This window comes from Aplysia californica, unplaced genomic scaffold (assembly GCF_000002075.1).
Source record: "Aplysia californica isolate F4 #8 unplaced genomic scaffold, AplCal3.0 scaffold00097, whole genome shotgun sequence".
In the NCBI taxonomy this organism is placed as follows: domain Eukaryota; kingdom Metazoa; phylum Mollusca; class Gastropoda; order Aplysiida; family Aplysiidae; genus Aplysia; species Aplysia californica.
Genome location: NW_004797367.1, coordinates 13,226 through 15,267, shown reverse-complemented (window position 1 = coordinate 15,267; position 2,042 = coordinate 13,226).

Below are 2,042 nucleotides of genomic sequence, written 5' to 3'. Positions count from 1 at the left end.
GGTGGAGTTATTAGTATCATCTTAAAGCTTCTTCATATGTCTATCTTTTGATGAAAAAAAATACCCATCTATCTGGAATAGACATTGAGATAATTGCGATTGAAGGAGATGGGGGTCGCCTAGTGTCAGAGGTAAAATAAGCTAGAAAATTGCCTCCGAAGTAAGGTAAATTCCAAAGCTTTAGTGTCTTTGGAAACTGCAAATTTACTTCTTTTTTTAAAGGTTACTTTGATTAACATTTTTTAGTAAAATCCGAACGGAAATATATTTTTAAATGGACCCAAAAAATGCTGAGTACAAAAACATTCTGTAAAAATTGCCCAACGGACGGATATTGTCGTTTACGCCAATTTCATTACTCTGATGAGCTCCTGACTTCACCACGATGCCTCACAAGTAGTATTGTGTTGTTGGTGCTTTTATCACTTTATTAATTGTCAAGAACAGCCCGACAGTTTTGTTTAAGTGCGGTAGCCTACATGTTCTAGGTTCGTCAGACAACACCAGCTTGGTCAACTTGGTCGGATTTTCATTGTAGGCGTTGATTTACTCCCCCAATCGACACAATTTTGGTAATTTTGGAGCGTATGTCACTTCGAATAACCTCTACCTTTCAGGGGCAATCAGGACGGAGATGAACGGAACCTCCTTTTAGAAAGGCTAAGCTACTTCATTTTAAAAAATTAACTCCCTGAGGACGTACCGGAAATATATGTCCGGTCAGATGCAGACCAAAGTCACTGTTGCGGGATATTGGGAACCCCCATACACAGACCAGAATCCAAAAAGATAATATTTCATAGAACACATGTTGTTGTCTGGCTTTTTACGTTTCAGATACAGAAAACAGACTTGAAAAATCTGAATGAACAATGCAGTTCTCTCCCAAAACAGCAAGTCTTCAAGCAATGGCGAATGACCAGAATGGGCTACTTCGATGAGTTAAAAACCTTCCCATCAAGAGAGTCGAAGTCTTGTCTCCTACTTGCAACAGTCAAGGAAGCAAATAATACACTGCATACGCTGGTCAGGATGTTAGAGCAAAAGTTATACAGTCGACTACGGATTAGTCGATGTCTCCGGAGGGGGTGAAAAATAGATCAAGTCATCCGTAGGTCAACTGAACCGTTGGGGATTGTAAAAAAGAAGAGGTGCTGAGACCCGAGAAAAAGGTCAAGTTAACCGAAGATCAGCTCGAGCGAGTTCAACACACATGGGATCGACTGTTCATGTATTTTAATTTCTGGTGCGGTTATATTATTTAAATTATTTTCAAAATTCATTCTTGTAACAGCAGGGCACGTATTGTATGGACGAAGACCACCATGTGTAGGCCTAAGTACACTGATGTCTACAGCAGTTAATCCAAACAAACGGCTGTTTGGAGAAACTTACACAATATTGACCCAAGCCTTCCACGCTTTAACAGGCGTGTCTCAAAATACTCAAACGTGAGTGTTTCTTTTGTTGAATGCATGTTTACCGAATTAATGCAACTTTTTATCTTACCTGATTTATACGTTTTTGCACTTTAATGTACCTTTATCGTCCTGTTGGGAAAAAATGATGAAGTGATGGATTCAACGCTTTTATAAACACTTTTAGGTTACATAAGAGACGGGACTGAGCCAAAATAGGAAATTCGTGTAAAGTGCATTTCCCAAGGTCACAACGACGGACCGGGCTGAGGCTCGAACCCCCAGACCCACAATTTCACGATTACATGTCCGGTAGCCTGACCACTAGGCTACCGACGCCACCCCGTTAATAACAATAATAATAAGAAAAGTAGGAAAAATAGGGGGTGGAAAAATAATACTAATAATAATAACTACATTTATAAAGCGCGTATCCACGCTCTACAGTATGCTCTACGCGCTTTACAACTAGTATCTGTATCAGTCCCAGACAATAATAATAATAATATAGCCGCAAGAGCATACAACCAAAGATCAGATAGAAACAGATGTAGGGGCAGGCCATAGAGCTGGGGCAGGCCCAGGAACGGACGGAGAGAGAGAGAGGTGGGAAAAGGGGGGGGG